Source organism: Mytilus edulis, chromosome 5 (assembly GCF_963676685.1).
Source record: "Mytilus edulis chromosome 5, xbMytEdul2.2, whole genome shotgun sequence".
Classification (NCBI taxonomy): domain Eukaryota; kingdom Metazoa; phylum Mollusca; class Bivalvia; order Mytilida; family Mytilidae; genus Mytilus; species Mytilus edulis.
Window position 1 is genome coordinate 72924062 of NC_092348.1, and position 22281 is coordinate 72946342.

The following is a 22281-nucleotide window of genomic DNA, read 5'->3' on the forward strand; positions in this document are numbered from 1 at the left end:
CCGCATAGTTAGCTAAAAACAGACCCGAAATAAAATATTTTTAAAAAATCAAACCGGAAAACAAAAAACGAAAAATAAGTATGGCATACAGCAATTAATAGCAACCATTTAAAAACAGGATCCTGACACGAGAGAGGCACATACAAATTAAAGCGGGGTCAAATAAGGATTTTTCTTATCCCAGGAATAGATTACCTTAGCCTTATTTGACACAACTTACTTGAAATTCTGGGTCAAAGGTACAAAGATTATAATTTGATACGCCAGACGCGCGTTTCTTCTACATAAGACTCATCAGTGACGCTCCGATCCAAAAAGTTAGAAAGCCAAACAAGTACAATAGTTGGAGAGCATTGAGGACAACAAATTTCAAAAAAATGTGTCAAATACGTCAAATGTAATATACTCTTGGGATAAGAAAATCCTTAGTTTTTCGAAAAATTCAAAGTTTTGAAAACAGGCAAAAATGACCATAGAATTGATATTCATGTCATCACCGAAGTACTGACTACTGGACTGGTGATACCCTCAGGGACAAAACGTCCGCCAGCAGTGGCATAGATCCAGTGGTATTCATAGTTAGCAAATATACCAGGATTATACTTTAATTAGCCAGACGCGCGTTTCGTCTACTCAAGACTCGTAAGTGACGCTCAGAAAAAAAATACAAAGCCAAACAAGTACTAAGTTGAGATGAGTTGAGGACAAAAAATTCCAAAAAAATGTGCCAAATACGGCTAAGGTAATCTAATACTGGGATTAGAAAATCCTTAGTTTTTTGAAAAATTAAAAGTTTTATAAACGGGAAATTTACCAAAATGACCATCTACTTGATATTTATGTCAACACCGAAGTGCTGCCTCCTGGGCTATATAACCCATTACAGCTATTGTCTTATGTTGCTGTGTATAGTTTTTTTTTGTTTTGTTCAATGTTTTGTACATAAATTAGGATGCTAGTTTTCCCATTTGAATTTACTTGTAATTTTCATTTCGAAGCCTGTTATCAATTGCTGTTTATGCAGTATAGGTTCTGCTCATTGTTTAAGGCTGTATGGTGATCATATATTTGCTGTATATAGTTTTTTGTTTTGTTCAATGTTTTGTACATAAATTAGGATGCTAGATTTTTCGTTTTTATTTATTTTGGATTTTCATTTCGGGGCCTGTTATAAATTGCTGCATATGCAGCATAGGTTTTGCTCATTGTTTAAGGCTGTATGGTGACCATATAGTTGTAAACTTCTATATCATTTAGTTTCTGGTGGAGAGATGTCTCCTTGATATTCATTCCACATCTTATATGACAATATTGTATAAATAATACAATACAATTTGATAACATAGCGCTTCATAAATACAAACTGAAAATATTGAGTATTGAATATTCTGCAACACAAAATGCAGGATAGTCCAGGATACAAATATGTACAAAAATTCAAATTAAATTCACAACCAGTTTAGGTCGTATGAAAAACGTTGTTTGTCCCCCCCCCCCCCAAAAAAATAAATAAATAAATAAACATAACTTAAGAATGGTCGATGACTAAGAAACGGGACAAATCGGATTAATAAAAACCAATGAATTATAGATCTCTGGAACTGGTATTTGAAGTTTAGAATTACCTTACTTATTTGTTACAAGGTGAATTAAAATATTCAAAAGTTCACAATTTTGCGATACTTCCAATGGTGAAAATGTTGATTTCTGTGAAAGATGGGCTATGGATCGTTTCGAAATATATTGAAAATTTACATTAAATATTTCCTTGTTTACGAAAGTGCAGACTAAAGTTATGTCATGCATATGACTTTAGAATTTCAATTAGTCATTGATATTGTTTGAAATCGTTGGAATATTTAAGTTAGAGATGTATTATGCATACAGGACCCGTTTTAATCAATCGACTGTGTATTCAATAGTTTTATTCTTGTATTTTTAGAACTCGCCAGATTTTAAATTTACATTAAACATATTAAGTTTCGAACGATTTTATTTTAAAACTAGCTATCATTGTTGATATTTGAAAAAAAAGCATGGAACTTCCGGGTTAAATAAGGACATATAATTATCAAATTATGTTTTCTTTTTTCTTTTTTAAATTAATCGCAAGTATTTCCGTTATAAAAACAGTATCTGAATATTATGTAACAGAAGCCAAAATCTTTGATTTTTTTTTTATCTAAATGAATACACAAAAGTCGTGTCAATATAATTGCATTTGTGACGTAATTTTTCTATAAATAAATCAATTAATATAGATATAAAGATAATGTATCTGAGGAGATGTTGTAAGATTGCCAATAAGCTATTAATCAACCGCCGATCAAATTGCAAGGATGTTAGTAATAGGTTCAAGTAAAAGGAAACATACAAAAACTCCAAGGAAAATTCAAAATGAACAGTGCTTAATCAAATGGCGAAATAAAAAAACTCAAGCACAGCAATCGATAAAACAACAACTATCGAAAACCTGACTTTGTACGGTAGATTAAATTTGGTTTCACAACTAGTAAAATCTCTCACATGTATGACCGTCGCATCAAATTCTATTATACTAACAATGATGAGTGAATGAAACAAACGGACAAATTCGATAAAAATGTCAAAAATAGATGTACAGCAGACAACAAACATTTACCATGTCCAAATGACGGCATGTACAGAGCCACTTCATTTGTAAGAAAGAAACACAAAAAGGGATATAGACAAATCATATAAGCAAAAATAAAGATAACTTTACAAACATTATCATAGAAAAATAACAAAATGACGGGAAGTTTTAGTACAGAGCCACGTCATATATGTAAAACACAAACGCAAAACAAATTAAATATATTGATAAAGCATACACGTGTGGACACAGATGAGTGTGGATAGTATGTTTGGATGTTTGACAGTGTCTTATGACAAAAGGAGTTCTATGTTTTTCCTATGGTGTTATTAACTGTGTTGCACGATGACAACCAATCTGAGTATTAGGAGTGTTATTTATTTAATATCTTTTTTATGATCAAGACGGGCATGGAGGAAACAGTAATTGGATTAGTAACAAAATGATTATGATAGAATATGTTCTGCATCTTTGATTTTTTGACACATTTTGTAGCTAGGAGAGCAACACATAATAGGTGTATTTTTTCACGTTGTTTTTTTTTTTTTAAATTGGAGATGATATCTAGATTTGAGAACATGATATAAGGAGCCTGCAATTCAGTGGTTGTCGTTTGTTTATGTGTTGCATATTCGTTTTTTGTTTATTTTTTTAACCTAAATAATGCCATTATTTTTCTTGTTTGAATTGTTTTACATTTGTCATTGCGGGGCCTTTTTGTATAGCTGATTTTGCGGTATTGGCTTTGCTCATTGTTAATGGCCGTACGGTGACCTATAGTTGTTAATTTCTGTGTCGATTTGGTCTCTTGTGGAGAATTGTCTCATTGGCAATCATACCACATCATTTTATATGTTTTTGCTTACTATTTGTATGGTTCTATTTATATTACTTTGTGGTGGATCGTCATTGTCATTAGTAAAAAAATTTTAAAGCATATTAGCATAAATGCAAGAAAATAATACAAAAGTATCATAGAACAATAACACATAAAACATACTATACAGTAAGGTATAACATACCCCCGAAATGATATATTTCTTTTATTATCATTTGATTTATTCTAAAATTACTGAACCAAAAACTTACATGACAGACAGCAACCAACGATAAACGCTGAATTGCAGGCAGTTTACTTTGGACAGGCCCATAAAAGACTGTGGCGGGGTAAAACATGTTTTTGAGTGCTCGCCCCTTCTCTAACCTGGGTCAGTGGTATCACAACAGTACAAATGAACAAACTGTGCAAATCCATCAGAAATGGCTAACCTGATTGGATTAGTTTTGAAGCGAAAAAAAAGGCAGTTTAACAAAGGACAAAGGACACGTCAACCGATCTCGTTGTAATTAAAAGCTAGGTTGGAGCCAATTACAACTAATAATAAACAAGTAAAATTTAATAAAACATGAATGTTTGCTATGCAAAAATCCCTTCATCATCATGTATATTATTTCAATATTTGTGAAATGATTGGTTTAGTGACTATGATAAGGGACAGTTTAAGAACAGTTTATAAAGGAATAATATTTTTAGAAGATAGACGTGAAATCTCATTTTACCTGTTACATTTTTGTTTACTTTTAGCAATTATTGACTAATGTCAAACTATCCACCAATTCTCATCCTGCAATTCTCCTGCGATAAAGCTATCCTGCAATTCACCATCCTGCAATTGCGTTCGGAAAAACTACTTGGGTGACAATTTTATTTTATTCAAAATCATGGTTTTTGACTTGTTTTGTTTAAAAAAAAGATAAAAATAAATCTAAAGTTTTTTTTATATCCAATTCATATTTCTAACTTTAGTTAAACAAATTTCAAACTCATCTTCACAGTTTTATAACTAGAATTTACATTCAATTAGAAAACCATGACGATTCACAAAGAGTTATATCTTTGTGCAGTCCCAAATATGATTCGTATTTATGCATGTTAAACAATTTCATGGGTAAGCTCTCTTAAAGGCCCAAAATTTCGTTCGAAACACGTAAAAAAAAAACAAATTCTATAAAATACTCATTTGGGTACGCACTTTCCGACCTCAGCATTGTTTTGGTAGTTCTTTATAATTTTTATGGCTCGGGATTAGTAACTCTGCTCTAATATGCAGGTACTGGATAGCACTACAACGGGACGATAAAGATTTTCTTGGGTAAGCATTCTTAGAGGCCGAAAATTTCGTCCGATACTTGGAAATATTGCCAAATTGCATAAAATACGCATTGCATGACTAGCTTTCCAACCAGTTGTCCTTGTAGTTCTTTATGGCTAGAAATTCAAGACTCTTATTCAAAGCTTTTTTATGATATAGTAAGATATCGGACTAGTAAAGAATTTCTGGGGTAAGGTTTCATAAAGGCCCAAAATTTCGTTTAAAACACGGAAATACATGTAAAGCCTGATTCTAAGAAATACACGGGCGTCCGACCCTTTTGTTTCGGTAGTTCTTTATGGCTAAGGATTATAAACTGTGCGCATATAAATAGCCATTGGATAGTACTACAACGGGAGGGTGAAGAAAATCTGAGGTAAGCATCAAAAATTTCGGCCGAAAAACAGAAATAAAGTCAAAATCTATAAAATACGCTATGGGATTACCCACTTTCTAACCAATTGTCTTGGAAGTTCTTAGTGGCTAGAGAATAGAGAGCCTGCTTCATAGAATAGCTATTATATAGCACTACATCGTAAAAGTAAAGAATGTCTGGGGTAAGCTTTCTTAAAGGTAGAAAATTTCGTTCGAAACACGGAAAAAATCCAAATTCCATAAAATACGCATTGAGGTACCCATTTTCCGACTCATACATTCGGTAGTTCTTTATGGCTAAGGATTAAGGAAACTGCTCTGTTCTATAACTATTGGATAGTACATGTACTACAACAGAAGGATAACGATTGTCTGGGGTAAGTTTTATTCAAGCTCTTAAATTTCATCCGATACATGGAAATAAAACCAAATTCGATAAAATACGCTCTAGGGTCACCCCCTTTCAAACCAATTGTATTAGTAGTTCTTAATTGCAAAGGATTATAGACTATGCTTCAATGAATAGCTAGTATATAGTACTACATCGAAAGGGTAAATACTTTTTTGAGTAAGCTTTTTTAAAGGCCCAAAATATCGTCCGAAAAATGGAAATAAAACCAAATTCGATAGAATAAGCCTAAGGTCACCAACTTTCTAACCAAACGTCTGGATAGTTCTCAACTGCTAGGGATTATCAACTCTGATTCCACGAATAGCTATTATATTGTACTACATCGGCAGGGTAACGAATTTTTGGGGTAAGCTTTTTTTAAAGGGCTAAAAAATCGTTCGAAGCACGGAATTAAAGCCAAATTCGATAGAATAAGCCTTAGGGTCACCCAATTTCCAAACAAAAGTCTTGATAGTTTTTAACTGCTAGGGATTATATGCTCTGATTCCACGAATAGCTATTATATTGTACTACATCGGCAGGGTAAAGAATTTTTGAGGTAAGCTTTTTTTAAAGGCCCAAAATATCGTTCGAAACACGGAAATAAAGCCAAATTCGATAGAATAAGCCTTAGGGTCACCCACTTTCCAACCAAAAGTCTGGATAGTTCTTAATAGCTAATATTTATAGACTCTGCTTTACTGAATAGCTATTATACAGTAGTACATCTGGAGGGTAACAAATTTTTGGGGTAAGCTTTTTTAAAGGCCCAAAATATCGTTCGAAACACGGAAATAAAGCCAAATTCGATAGAATAAGCCTTAGGGTCACCTACTTTCCAACCAAAAGTCTGAATATTTCTTAACTGCAAGGGATTATATGCTCTAATTCAATGAATAGCTATTATATTGTACTACATCGGGAGTGTAAAGAATTTTTGGGGTAATTTTTTTTTAAGACCAAAAACTAGGTTCGAAACAGGGAAATAAATCCAAAATCGATAAAATAGGCTCTAGGGTCACCCATTTTCCAACCAATTGTCTTAGAAGTTCTTAATGGCTAGGGATTATAGACTCTGCTTCAATGAATAGCTACATCGAATGGGTAAATAATTTTTGGGGTAAGCATATTTAAAGGCCGAAAATATCGTTCGAAAAACGGAATTAAAGCCAAATTCGATAGAATAAGCCTTAGGGTCACCCACTTTCCAACCAAAAGTCTGGATAGTTCTTAATGGCTAATATTTATAGACTCTGCTTTACTGAATAGCTATTATACAGTAGTACATCTGGAGGGTAACGAATTTTTGGGGTAAGCTTTTTTTAAAGGCCCAAAATATCGTTCGAAACACGGAAATAAAGCCAAATTCGATAGAATAAGCCTTAGGGTCACCCACTTTCTAACCAAAAGTCTGGATATTTCTTAATGGCTAGGGATTATATGGCCTTATTTAATGAATAGCTATTATATTGTACTATATCGGAAGGGTAAATAATTTCTGGGGAAGGCAGTTTAAACGGCCCAAAATTTCTCGTTCGAAAAACTGATAAAAATCCAAATTCGAAAGAATAAGTTCTAGGGTCACCAACTTTCCAATCTGGATAGTTCTTAATGGCTAGTGTTTATAGACTCTGCTTTACTGAATCGCTATTATACAGTAAAACATCGGGAGGGTAAAGAATGTTTGGGTTTAGCTTTCTAAAAGGCCAAAAAATACCGTTCGAAACACGGAATTAAAGCCAAATTCGAAAGAATAAGCATTTGGGTCACCCACTTTCCAACCAAAAGTCTGAATAGTTCTTAACTGCTAGGGATTGTATGCTCTAATTCAATGAATATCTATTATATTGTACTACATCGGGAGGGTAAAGAATTTTCGGGGTAAGCTTTTTTTAAGGCCAAAAACTAGGTTCGAAACAGGGAAATAAATCCAAAATCGATAAAATAGGCTCTAGGGTCACCCATTTTCCAACCAATTGTCTTAAAAGTTCTTAATGGCTAGGGATTATAGACTCTGCTTCAATGAATAGCTACATCGAATGGGTAAATAATTTTTGGGGTAAGCATATTTAAAGGCCGAACATATCGTTCGAAAAACGGAATTAAAGCCAAATTTGATAGATTAAGCCTTAGGGTCACCCACTTTCCAACCAAAAGTCTGGATAGTTCTTAATGGCTAATATTTATAGACTCTGCTTCACTGAATAGCTATTATACAGAACTACATCGGGAGGGTAAAGAATGTTTGGGTTTGGCTTTCTAAAAGGCCAAACATACCGTTCAAAATACGGAATTAAATCCAAATTCAATAAAATACGCTGTAGGTTCACCAACTTTCCAGCCAATTGTCTTGGTAGTTCTTAATGGCTAAGGATTTATTACTCTGCTTCAATGAATAGCCATTATAAAGTACTACATTGTGAGGGTAAATAATTTCTAGGGTAAGTTTTCTAAAAGATGAAATACGGAATTAAAGCCGAATTCGATAAAATACACTTTGGGATCACCCGATTTCCAACCAATTGTCTTGATATTTCTTAATGGCAAGGAATTATATGCTCTGCTCTAATGAATAGCTATCATATTGTACTACATCGGTAGGGTAAAGAATTTCTGGGTTTAGCTTTGTTTAATGATGTTCTTAGGTGAGGTTTTGGAATTTGTGTCAAATGTTCGGACTCCTTGGTGTTTTTCCATACAATACAATGTAAAATATTTTGCTCCATAACACCCATTTATTTTTTCATACAAGACTTAATAGCTCATGAAAGGTCATTTACCAAAATTTTAGACGATTCTTAATTTTCTTCCTTTTGTTTTGAGACCTAATAATACCAATGCAAACATAAGGTTAAAGTCAGAGTCAGCCTTTTCCCGCCATATTTTAAATCTCAAATATCTAGAAAAGGAGGTTCATGACATATCAATATTTTAAACTTATTTTTATCCTTAGTTGATGCTCTACCAGCTTATAGGTCCGAGTACACAGTTATTTCGTAGTGCATTTCTTTAAGACAATAAATGAAAATTAAAAAAATCCCACCTGCGCTTTCTTGATAATATTTTTACAGTGTGTTGTACTACTTTTAGGACAAATTATATCAAAATTATAGAAAACTTCATCAGCTCTAACTCAAAATATGGACAATTTTATGTTAAGGGGGTCTTGAAATCTTTTGACAGCTTCCGAAGTGCTAATTTTTGACCTTTTTCAGCTGGACCTAATCACTACTTTACATTAATGTTTATGACCCAAATTTTTTTACAGTGTCATTTCACCCCCCAACTTGCTATATGAGGCATAAAACATGGAGAAATAAATTTGGAAGGGGTATAACAAAAATTGGCAAGTAGCACACTGTCCACACTAAGGACTATATTCGTGGACAACGAAAATCAAAGGACGATAACTGTGTACTCGGACCTATAGTATCAATTTTAACTTCTTAATTTTTTAATTTTCACCTAACCTCACCTAAGTACATCCTTAAGGCCCAACATATCGTTCGAAACACGGAATTTAAGCCAAATTCAAGAAAATACGTTTTAGGGTCACCTACTTTCCAACCAATTGTTTTGCTATTTCTAAATGGCAAGGGTTTATAGACTCTGCTTCGCTGAATAGCTATTATGTAGAACTACATTGCGAGGGTAAAGAATTTCTGGGGTAAGTTTTTTAAAAGGCCAAAAATATCGTTCGAAATATGGAATTGAAGCCAAATTCGATAAAATGCGCTCTAGGATCGCCCACTTTCCAACAAATTGTCTGGATAGTTCTTTATGGCTAGTGTTTATAGACTCTGCTACAATGAATAGGTATTATATAGTACTTTTTCGGGAGGGAGGGTAAAGAATGTTATATTGGTAGTTTTTAATGGCTAGGGATTATATGCTCTGCTTCAAAGAATAGCTATTAATAAAATTGAGAATGGAAATGGGGAATGTGTCAAAGAGACAACAACCCGACCAAATAAAAAAACAACAGCAGAAGGTCACCAACAGGTCTTCAATGTAGCGAGAAATTCCCGCACCCGGAGGCGTCCTTCAGCTGGCCCCTAAACAAATATATACTAGTCCAGTGATAATGAAGGCCATACTAATTTCCAAATTTTACACAAGAATTATATAGTTCTAAATCGAGAGGGGACAGATTTTTTGGGGTAAGTTTTCTAAAAGGCCCAAAATTTCGTTTGAATCACAAAAATATAGTCAAATTCGTTTATATAGTGGCTATTATTATAATAATACATCGGGCGAGTAAAGAATTTCTGGGATAAGCTTTCTAAAAGCCCAAAATAGTGTTCGAAACACGGACATAAAGTCAAATTCGATAAAATACGCTCTAGGGTCACCCACTTTTAAACGTGGTATCTGGGTAGTTCATAATGGATTCATGACTCAACTTCGGTGAATAGCTATTTATAGGCCCAAAATATCGTTCGAAACACGGAAATACAGCCAAATTCAATAAAATTCGCTAAATGGTCACCCCTTTTCAACCAATTGCCTCGGTAGTTTTTTTATGGCTAGGGATTCTAGACTCTTCTTTGGGTTGAGCCAAATCCGACAGAATACGCTCTAGGGTCATCCACTTTCAAACCAATTGTCTGGATAGTTTTTTATGGCTAGTGTTTATAGACTCTGCTTCAATGAATAGGTATTATATATTAATACATCGGGGGAGTAACGATTTTCTGGGGTAAACTTTCTAAAAGGCCCAAAAATATCATATGTGAAACGGATATTCCATAACGGTAAACCAAATCTTGAAAGCGTCTGTAAAATGTACGAAGGGATGATTTCAACTTTTTAACTCTTGGTTTAATAGGTACCTGGTGAGCAGCGACGCTTTATCAAAGTAATAATGATTGGAAATACAAGCCCGGGAAAACCGTATTAATTGGGATATACAATTGATATATACTCCGTATAGAGGCGTTGCTGGAATGTTGCTACATACAAATGGAAAGTTCACAATTGGGAAGCTGAAATCATCTATTTTGTCATAAAGGTTTTTTTCAACCGACCCTAATTGTTAATTTTTATATGTTAATGTAAGTCAAGATATGAGGCCGACTTAACTGTATCTGTTGTATCATTTATCTCTAGTTCGATAGGATAGATGCGTTCAACAAATTTTGAATTATTTATTGAGAGAACATCATTTTTAGTGCGGTTAGTTAAGTAAAAGAATACTAATAACTTCTTTCCTTCCTTCCTAAGATGTTCCTGTATGAAGTAAGACTCACAATAACTAAATATGATCATGTTAACCTAGGTCAGCTTCAAATGAGTAATATTTTCAGGTGAACTCAGGTCACAACTGTTTTACTGTACATGGTCAGGTTACCTTAGGTCACCACTACATAACTGTACATGATCATGTTAAAAAAGAGAGGGGATACTGTTTTACTGTACATGATCATGTTATCTCAGGTCAGCACACCTCAGGTCAGCACTACAATACTGTGCATGATCATATACATGTTGATGTTTGTCAGCTTAACAAAATAGAAATGATTCCAGGTGACCTTATGTCGTATCTTTATTACTGTACATGGTCAAGTTACATCAGATCACCACTACAATACTGTACGTGGTAATGTGACCACATAACAGATTTACAAAACACTCATATTTTCAGGTTACCTCATGTCACCACTGTATTGCTTTACATAGTCAGGTTACCTTAGATTACCATTGCAATACTGTACACAGTCATGTAACCCCAAGTCACTTTTACAATACACTTGTATATTCAGATTACCTGAGGTCAATACTGCAAAAACATACATTTGCATGGTCAGGTTACCTAATGTCACTTTTACGAAAAACAAAAAGACTATCTGCAATACAATATTTTATCGTGTTACCCAATTTACTTTTGCAATGCAAAAATATACCAGGTTCCTTAATGTCACCTTCACAATATCATTGATATTGTGTTTGCCACAGGCCTAATTTGCATTTACAGTACATAGTCAGTTTATTCAAAGGTCACCTTTTAGTACAAAAACGGCTTTATAAAACACAAATATTTCAAGGTTACCCCAGGTCCCCATTAGAATACTGTACATTGTCAGGTTACGGGTCTATTAAGGCAGTCAGTAGACCCCCCTTTTTAGCAAAAAGTTCTGGATCAGCCACTGTCACCACTATATTACTGTACATAGTCAGGTGACCTCCGGTCAGCATTGCATAACCTATACGGTCAGGTCGTTTTGTAAAATTTTATTTTCCCTGAAAATCCTATATAATTTTACCATCCAACCCCAGTCAACACGCACACATAAGATAAATGATCCTTGCATTAGGTATGAAAATAATTAAATCGCCTGGAAATTTGGTTTATATTTTTGGTATTTAGCCACAATCAAATTGTAATTCAGATTCAGCAAAGTAGGGAATTATATTTTCGTGCAAATTAATCAATGACAAATCCCCCACATTACCTAAGGGCATCTAATAACCGAGGTAATCATTGAGCGGACCTTTTATCCATCTGCATTTAAAGAAGGAAGAATTTATTAAAGACTCATTAAAGATACAAACAAATCTGATCATTACAATAAAGTTTCAACTTCATATGTGAATCACTTAATAAACAATTCATTTAAAAGAAGAAAGTATTTATTTTACAAAGAAGAACACATATCACACAGAAACAACATTTGGCACTGTTCATTATTGTTTCGCGCGTTGACAGCAAACAAATTTGACCGATCGTACGTCCCATATCACAAAGTTTACTTTAATGTCATTTAATGTGCTAGATCTTCATCAAACACAAACTAAATTTTAAAGATTCGAATGTTCGCATTCGATTATATCTAAATGAAGTGTTAATAAATAACTTTTTCACTATGTACATTTTGGTACTCATGCTTCGAAATGGCTCCCATACTCTTGGAATCCTGTAGTTCCTAAACAATAAGAATATGCCTCTATTAAATGAATAACTGATATTATCTCTATTATAGCAAAAGTCTTGTTAAACAAAGCAGGAAAATTGTTATACGCATTTTTCGGGCAAGTTAATTACGTTTGAATTTTAAAATACGGTGGGTTTATTTTTTGTAATCAATGTATGGCAAGCCAAAAAAAAAAAAAAATAATTTAACACTATCCCGTTCTAGTTGTAAAGAATTACCGAGACAATGGGTCGGAAAATGGGCGCCCCCAATGCGTATTTTATCGAATTAGGGCTTATTTCCATTTTTCGGACGCAACTTTCGTCCCCAACGAATGCTTACCCCAGAAATTCTTTGCCCCTTCGTAGAAGTACTACTCAATAGCTATGAATTAAAGCAGAGTCTATAATCCCTAGCCATACAGAACTGCCGTGGCAATGAGTTTGAACAAGTGGGTTGACCCCCGTGCATATCTTATTAAATTTTACTTTTTTCCATGCTACGGACGAAATTTTCGGCCTTTAAGAATGCTTACCCCAGAAATTCTATACCCGCACGTTGTAGTACTGTCCAATAGCTATTCATTAGAGTAGCGTCTATAATGCCTAGCCATAAAGAACTACCGAGACAATGGGTCGGAAAGTGGGCGCACCCAATGCGTATTTTATCGAATTAGTGATTATTTCCATCTTTCGGACGCAATTTTCGTCCCCAACCAATGCTTACCCCAGAAATTCTTTGCCCCTTCGTTGTAGTACTACTCAATAGCTATTAATTAAGAGTCTATAATCCCTAGCCATACAGAACTGCCGGGGCAATGAGTTTGAACAAGTGAGGTGACCCTGTTTTAAAAAAAAGTTGTGTTGTGGGTATATCATGACAATATTTATTAGAACATCAAAATTCTATTTTATGTCGTTAATATGAGTTTTGAAAATCGCAAATGTGGATAAAAAATGCGTTTATCACATCCTGGACTTATAATACTTTGTTTGAATCGTTATCATGATATCATCGTAAATGCTAATTACAAAACCGTAATATGAGTTAGAAATTTGTAAACTAAGTTCAGAATTTTGTTAATTGGATATAAAACATTTTGATTTTCTATATAAATCTTGTAGTCGAACAAAAAAGTCAAAAACTATGATTTTAAAGAAAAATAAAATTGTCGCTCAAGTAGTTTACCAAACGCAATTGCAGGATGACGAATTGCAGGATATATTTTCATAAAGAGAATTACAGGATGAGAATTGCTGGATAGCTTGACACTAGTCAATTATTGTTTAAGAGAACTGTAAGGCAATACTTACCATATAGTCATAATCTGCATTACAACAAGATTGCTAGAACGTCGCCTAAGCAAGTCATATACAAAAGGCTATTTCGTGAGGTTAAAGGATATTGCTAATTTCTTATCTTTATTTCAAAGAAGTTCTTGTTTAAAGTCAGCCTCCAATGAATAAAGTCACCAGTAAGCAAGAAGAAATGTCGGTTCGAATGGAAATGCCGAATATTTGTTGTAAAAGGCACTTCCTCAAAACGTAGCAAGTATGTTATCAATAAAGAAATCATGCTTTTTGATAATGTCAATTTCAGAGCGTTTTTTGTTTGAATCAGAGTGATTTTATACTATTGCAAGATAGATAACTCTTAGATAGTATGTATTCTGAAATAATGTTAGGTATCAACATCAGATGCATGCCATATCTGGAATGTTTAGTTTCACAATAACTTTGAATCCCGCTTTGATTGCTGATAAATTAATGATGATACTTTAGAAAGAGGTTTTATGGCGCACTTGGAATACCCAGTATTATAATGTTGTTTGTAAAGACGGATGCCCAATTCTTCATATTTGTTTTAAATTTCAAATGAACATATAAAAGCAACACACTAGAAAGACGACTAATTATGTGAAGGAATCCGGTTTTGATTTAGAATTCTGCAGGTACAGCTTAACGTTCAAATTTTTTTAATTGTTTGACATTTGTCATGTCTGTATCTTTAAAACTTTGTCAATTGGTATCTGGTATTAATAAATCATACTTCATCGTCTTACTTTTATTAAATTACTTGTGACTACAAGACCGTTTGGTAAAAGTTTTAATTAACTTGCGATAGCGTAGTTCTTGATTCAATAATTTGCCAGATACACTAAGAAATCCCAATAGCAGACCCGAGCATAACGAATGGTTTTGAGAAATCTACACACCGTAAATAGAAGTATTGCTTTCCAATAAAAAAAAGATATGTCAGTCCACCAGCAGATCCCACGACCTAACGGTAGTAATAACATAAACGTTACTAATTATATCAGTCCACCAGCAGAGGTATCGACCAAGCGGTAGTAATAACATAAACCGTACAACTGGTCTACACCAGATCCGCATTTCATTAATCTGTTACGAAGACCTAGGGTAGTATTAGGAAACTATAAACGAAATATCTTTTGACAACGATATGATGACGAATAAAGAAAGAGAAAAAATATCTAATCAAAAATAACCATTGTGTTTTTTTATGATTTTTTTTTTACACTTTCAGTAGACCGCTCTGAACAGCAATCTACTTGTTCGTTTCGTATACATGTCTCTCTCGCTTTATTCTGTATTTGCGATTATAATTTAGCTAAGAATCAATTTGTGACCTTATGAATGTCTTAACTACAAAATTAAATTTAATCTATTTTAGTTCGATTGGTTCCGTTATGAGATGTGTAAGTATTGTTAGTATATATTTCAATCAAGGTAAGTATTTTGATGTTGTTTCAGTTTCCTTTGGTGGGGTCAACAACTATCATGATTTCTCGGGAGTCACGAAATGAATGCGTGAATATACAGATATGTATGTCGTCCTAGCAATACTAATCAGATGTTCAAGAAGTTTACAAACATCCAAAGACTTTACCTGTGCCAGAATTAGACAACACTTATATACCTGTTAGCCTTCTATATTTTAAGATTTGAATACCACTGATAAAAATCAATTAAACGAATGCGCGTCTTTCTTAGTATGGGGACGAAGTCCCCTATTACAGTAGAAAATTCAATAAAAAAAAAAAAAAAAAAAAATCGGGAAAATTTCCCGAATTTTTCATTGTACTAATGAACTCAAAATCGTTCAATTTTTTTTTGTCGCGTTTATGAATTTCCAGATCGGCGCAGAAATCTGCTTCCGTTTCCAGTCTTGTTTACATGAGACTTTGAATAAAATGTATATTTATCAGTCTAAGTAAGGAACTAATACTAATTCATTTAAAAAACAAATGTTTGTTATTAAAAAAACGTTACCTGATGACAGCGTTTCTTTGTTTACATTGAATATGACGTCATAACTTAAATAACGTCACAACTAAAATCCCTACCAACAGAACCAACATCGGAAACGTTACGGTATTTCCGTTTCTCTTTTTAACATTGTTGAATTAAAAAAAAATCATAGACTTCGTCCCCATTCACAGGTAATTCCTGCCTCATATTTAATCATAAACCTGGTATTTTTGATGATTTTTCTTCATATGATTATGTAATTTTATATGATTATGTAATTTAATATGATTATGTAATTTTGCGCTATATGTATATATATTACATCTTCACGTTAGGTACAGTTGTCTGAAGAGAGAATGGGTTGTGTTCTTTAGTTGTTCCTGATAGATGTATTTGTCGCTAGCAATATGCAAACATAGAGATAAAATATGATTTCTGCCTTTTTTATGACTAGACATATTGATTTAAAGGACAATTCACTTCTGCTGCTAGTGAATCTATATCTTGCAAAAGAGGGTCAAAAGATACCAGTGGGACATTCAAGCGCATAATCGAAAATAAACTAACAACGCCTTGTTTATATACAAAAAAAGAGACAAACAGACAAACAATGGAACACAAAACACATCACAGAAAACTAAAGACCAAGCAGCACAAACCCTTCCAAAACCTGGATATACACAGAAATGTATGCTTCTCCAAATTTAAAACGAGACAAAGGCCGGCCCAAGTAAAAGAAAATTCGGGGCGTCTTACAAAAAAACGGACCATCTTTAGAGACCACTTGGATAGTCCTACCATTGCAAGTGTATTATTTGTTTAATTTGAAAACTTATTGTAAAGACAAAACGGAACCGCTTATAGATAAAACTTAGTACATACGGCCTTTGACGATCAGAAAAAATACATACAGTCTATGTAGTAACGCAAAACACACTGTTCAACCGAACTGTATCATTTGTTCTAAACCTGACGTATTCGATCATGCACAGCTTTATACTTGAAGAACGTGCTAGGAGTTCAAGCTGAATTTCATATATTATTCTCTGCTTTAGAATTTCTGAGCCCCGAGTGCCTTTTGACTGTTCTGGATATATGGACATCTTCAGCTATTCAATGACATGCTTTCTTATTTTTAATTTTCAAAATATTACATGATATTTTGCAAAAGGTTATTCTATCATGTAAAAGACATAATTATCGCAGTATTTTTCAATAAGCCGTTCAGATACATGTATAAGACAATAACAATCAAAACCAAGGAGTAAACAAAGACTCAAAAAACCAAAGGACATTTATATCAACAGTTATAAATAATAAATAAGAAACAACACGAACTCCAGTATAAGATGAGAAATATTTAAATATGAACATTGTGATTTTCATAACTAAATTCAATAACATTCACTATCTTACATTTTTTAAAGGCATTAGAGAAATGGGATTTTTCATTAAAATAAAGTATTCACGGACGGTCAATGATATGATGTAGTCATCAAGAGGCACCACGTACAATATCGTTCTACAAATATAGATCAAATCAAAAATTCTTGAAAATAACACAGCTATTTGTACATCATTTTCAATCGTATATTCATAAATCAGATCGATCTGCGCAGAGGGGAAAAACAAAATAAAATTTATATAACACGGGAAAGTGTTTTTTTTTTATAATTTTTTATGTTGATTTATATCATAATATGCACAATTAACAATTCATCGAACAATAGAAGCAGTAAAATTATTAATGCAAGCATTGCGTCCTTGTTCGTCATGACACAAGCAGCGATTGGTTGTTTTCGTCAGGAATGGAAGAGAAAACAAGCGTCCTGGTTTATGCTTTTTAATTAAATCCAACAGAAACGAAATCAATGAGAGAAGTTAATATTCTTGTTTCTTATATAATATAGCATAGAGTATTTCTTATATGAAACTACTAGATATTTCTTAACAAAGATTTATTTATGTCAATAACTTTTGATCTATATACCTAGCATGGTGTTATGACACCTGAATATTCGCATGATTAAATTGATCCATGTTCCGTCTTTTTTCAGGTTATGAATAATGCAGTTGTATTGAAGATATGATTGTAATTATTTTTCAATGTTACCTAGGTTGTTATTCTATCGTTATATTAATGAAATGGTGTATTTTTATATGATAATTTCGAATACAACGGTACACTACTGTTGCCTTTATTTACAGCTTTACCAATTTCATGAGTAAGTGTAGATTAAAACCAGATGCATTCTATTATACCATACTGTTACAAAATTGATATTTTTTCATACCTTTATTTGGCTTGAGTGTCGTGTTTTGGGTGATCTCGCACCAGCCAATTAAAGGAATATCTAGTTATAACATTATTGAAAATATATGAAGTAGATTTAACTTTGCACCCATACAGCCCCCCCCCCCCCCCCAACGTATGCAGGTATGCAGTGTGTCTTTACTATTCATTATACAACTTTATTGTAGTTAGATCTAGAATGGTCTAAAATTTTTAGGTTTCATACTAAACTAAAAAGAGCACAGTTTCGCTCATTTTTTTCTCATCATCATACCTCATTATCGTTTTTATTCAAATACGCTCGATTTTTTCAATACAAAAAGGTGGCAATATAACTGTTAATGTACGTACGTAATCATTTTTGACGAGAAATTAATCATAAGAATGGCTTTCTACTGCCGTTCTGATATACAATAAAAACAAAACCACTTATCCAGAATCAGGACCCACCAGCACCTAACAATACCAACTCACTTATAGCGGAGCTTTAACATTTAACTACTATCAGATATAAAGTAAAAGATTGTCCTAGGAGATCTAATCTGTTAATTTATATCTATATTGTGTTATTAGAAATGTCAATAGAAACATTGGCTACTGATGTTATACGTAAAATTCTATTTACTATGTAGAAATAAAATCGAAATAAAACGAAATATCAACATTTGTGTAGCTAAATGAGACAAAAAAGGATCCTGCATAACTGCAACCAAATGTAATAATTTGTGTGCTGTTTAACGAAATTTAAGTCCTTTTTTAAACATAATTTGAAATATACTGAGTTGCCCCAAAATCTGTTCCTTTATGTTTTAGATTTAGTTTTTCTTAAATGGATAGCTTTAAATATTGAATATCTTAACTGAGTTCAGGTCTACAATGAGTTTCTAAAATACATCTTATGTCATTTTTTATGTTTGTAATAAATTCTGGATAAATAATCTTATCATGTTCCTTGCTAATAAGTCTTTGAATGTTCCAGCTAGAAATACATAAGTGTTTTGTTTTTCTATAAGAATGATAATTATTTTTCTAAAAGTTTTGACAGATAAACATGGTTCTAGAGCCAAGGTACATGATGGCAATCAGACATAAAATTATACAAAAGGAATGTAACATATATACACGCTATTGTAGCTAGCTTCTCCCTACTTGCTTTATAAAAAGGTAATATAGAAAAAGTCTAGAGTTATCTTTCTTTCAATAGTACTAGAACTTTGTTCAAATAATGCACGTATAATTTTTCTCCTAACTAGAAGTTGATTTTAAATTATTCTTTGATTTTGGATATAGACATTGCTATAAATTTTCAAGAATAAAATTGGTCATAAACACACACATACAAACAATTTGTTTAGAGGCCAGCTGAAGGACGTCTCCGGGTGCGGGAATTTCTCGCTACATTGAAGACCTGATGGTGACCTTCTGCTGTTGTTTTTTCTATGGTCGGGTTGTTGTCTCTTTGACACATTCCCCATTTCCATTCTCAATTTTAATTAAATATAGATAAATGTTATAATGTGTACATATCTGCACATGTATCAGACCTCTTCAATGTTAAGATGTTTTTTTAAATTTTTATATATAACAAAATCACATTCTTTACAAGATTGAAATAAACCAATTTGCAACCAGTATGAAAATGTTCTATCTTAACGATTTAAGCAATAATACTTATTAATAATACAGTATACACAAATGCTTATTTGAAGAAGTTGTGTACTGGTTATTTTTGTGATGATAATAGTAGTTTTTGCATGTATTATTATTGGTTTTCTGTTGTTAATAATCGTGTTTCGATCCGTGCATTGTTGTTGTACATAGGCTTTTTTTCTAATTTTTGAGCAACCCTGATTGCATTTCGCAAATTTGCAGCAACTATTAGTTCCCTGCATCCTAAAAAGATGTACATTGTCCCTGGCCAAGAAATAACGTATTGACTTTGCTTTGTTGTTTACCATTGAGACCTTAAGCTTTCTAGATTTTTGCCTCTGTTTAACTTATAACATCAACTAAATAGTTAAAGGAGGCGAGATAAATAGAAAATCTGTATTGTTCACGCAATTTATTTTTTTCTCTCAGTCAGATTTTCTAATTACTACTTCACTTAGATATGAATTAGTATTGTAATTTTCATTGTTATTAATAAATGTTATATTAAACTTACAAATCTAATTGTTAATTCTATTCCATCTTATATTTGAGAAATCGTTTAGAAATTCAAATGTGTCGTCACTTTGCGCGTTGGTGGCTTTGGCTAACTCGGCTGTGTATTTTTATGTGCTGGTTTAGGTTGTTTTATGTAATGTATCCGTTTTTATTCTATAGTAAGTCACCACTTCGGTTTTATCATGTATATCTATAAAATTTACTGTTTGCAAAAGTATGAATTATTTTAAATAATAAGGATGTTCTTATCCCAGGCAGAAAGCCCTAGCCGTATTGTGCACAACTGTTTCAATTGTGTACTCGTTTTGGCTTTCGCACTTTTTTCATCTGAGCGTCACTGGTTAGTCTTGTGTGGACGAAACCCACGTCTAGCGTATTACATTTTAAACCTGGTACCTTTTGTTAGCTATTATTCGTGTGTTTCTCTGTCCTATATGTTCTCTCATTTATTTTTATTGTAGTCCTGTCATGTAAAGTTGCCATTTTCATGTTATATTTAACATTGCCAAAAAGGCGTGAGGTTTGGCATATCACACAACCAGTTCAATCCACCTTTTTTTTTATTCTGAATATATCCTGTTCCATGTTAGGAAAATGGCCAATGTTATATCATAGTTCGTTTCTGTGTGTGTTACATTTTAATGTTATGTTGACTGTTTGCAAAAGTATGAATTATTCTATATAATAAGAATGCTCTTATTCCAGGCGGAAAATCCTAGATGTATTAGGCACAACTTTTTGGAACTTTTGGTCCTCAATGCTCTTCAATTTTAAACTTGTTTTGGCTTTCGAACTTTACATCTGAGCGTCACATTTAAATGTTGCGTTTCTGTTGTGTTCCAGTTCTTTTCTTATATTAGATGAGTTTCCCTCTGTTTTAGTTTGTAATCCGCATTAGTTTTTTTCTCAATCAATTTAAATTGCGAACAGTGGTATACTACTTTTGCCTTTATTGACATTGGTATTTCCGATTGAAATGTCTGTTCATGCAAATCAGGTTTAAAACGTATAATATCTTTATCGTAGCATTCCTTGTACATTACTTATTGCCGCAGTAATTTTTACCCCCAAGTTTGTGATTAGGTTTCCATCGCCTATTTTAATATTTTCAGGTTTTGCTTTACCTATAGCTAAGGAAGGAATTGATTTTAGCTCTAACAGTTCTATAAAGTCACGTACTACTACTGTACTTTTTGCTTGTAGTTGTTAGCGTGTAAAGCTAGTATAAGGACAATTCTGTAAACCAAGGATTTTCTTATCCCAGGCATAGATTACCTTAGCCGTATTTGGCAAAACTTTTTGGAGTTTTGGATCCTCAATGCTCTTCAACTTTGTACTAGTTTGGCTTTATAAATAATTTGATATTAGCGTCACTGATGAGTCTTAGTAGACGAAACGCGCGTCTGGCGTACTAAATTATAATCCTGGTACCTTTGATAACTATTTATACCACTGAGTCGATGCCACTGTTGCTGGGCATTTCGTCCCCGAGGGTATCACCAGCCCAGTAGTCAGCACTTCGGTGTTGACATGAATATCAACAATGTGGTCATTTTTATGAATTTTCTGTTTACAAAACGTTGAATTTTTCGAAAAACTAAGGATTTTCTTATCCCAGGCATAGATTACCTTAGCCGTATTTGGCACAACTGTTTGGAATTTTGGATCCTCAATGCTCTTCAACTATGTACTTTATATATAAATATTTTGATATGAGCGTCACTGATGAGTCTTATGTAGACGAAACGCGCGTCTGGCGTACTAAATTATAATCCTGGTACCTTTGATAACTATTATGAGTCCAAGAATTATAAATATTACAAATAGTCATGAACTTATTGAACGGAATTGAGAACATAGCAGTGCAATTAACTTTTTTTATATCTTGTAACGTGACATTGTCAATTTTGCGTTTACCATTCATTCGTGGTTTTTGCTCTCATCATGAAGTACTTGATCAAATTTGCGTTTTATCATTATTTGGGTCACCTTGTGCTGATGTAATGGCGTTTCTTTTACATTTTATCTTCAAAATTTTATATTTGATCTTTAGGTCTGCAAGTTTATGGTCTTTAACTTGAGTTTTAGAGCATTAAATCTAAAAAT